Source organism: Microtus ochrogaster, chromosome 8, assembly GCF_000317375.1.
Source record: "Microtus ochrogaster isolate Prairie Vole_2 chromosome 8, MicOch1.0, whole genome shotgun sequence".
NCBI classification, from domain to species: domain Eukaryota; kingdom Metazoa; phylum Chordata; class Mammalia; order Rodentia; family Cricetidae; genus Microtus; species Microtus ochrogaster.
Window position 1 is genome coordinate 60176170 of NC_022015.1, and position 598 is coordinate 60176767.

The 598-nt window shown below is 44.6% G+C and overlaps 1 protein-coding gene across 2 annotated transcripts in view; it reads right to left on the reverse strand.

Moving 5' to 3' along the window:
• The window catches only part of Prkg1 (protein kinase cGMP-dependent 1), a 1110226-nt gene that overhangs the window by 496145 nt on the left and 613483 nt on the right, over nucleotides 1-598 (reverse strand). The window lies entirely within an intron of this gene.

The window sequence follows — 598 nt, forward strand, 5'->3', positions numbered from 1 at the left end:
AAAAGACTTACTTTGAGAGAGAGAACAAAAGACTTACTTTCACAATAATATCTTCACAAGTCATGCCTAGATAGCAATGGGAGTTGGTATAAATGAGGTAAGTTTTGTGGAGTTTTCTCTTTCAGCTCCAGGGAGCGCATGCTCTTAGTCTAAGCCATCTCTCTAGCTCCCCATTTTCCTCAGCTACTGAGGCCGCACCTGGGAGGAAGTGGCCCTTGCTGGCATTAAGGCACAGCTGTGAGAAAAAGGATTCCTGTGGAGGAAGGCAGAGAGATAGACTAGATTTTTTGTTGTTGTTTTTTCCCCTTTCTCTCCCTCTAGGTTCCAGCAGCTGTGGGCAGCAACAGTGACTCAGACTCCTCTCCTTGTGTGCCTGGAGGCTTGGTGGGAGCTGGGAGCTGTGCTTCTCTCCTTTACCTCTTCTTAGAGCCTCCCTCCCTCCCACCACCTTCCTGCTCCTTATAAAATAAGTTACCTTCCTTCCTGTTCCTTATAAAATAAGTTAAGTGTCTCTTCTTCTTCTTCTTCTTCTTCTTCTTCTTCTTCTTCTTCTTCTTCTTCTTCTTCTTCTTCTTCTTCTTCTTCTTCTTCTTCTTCT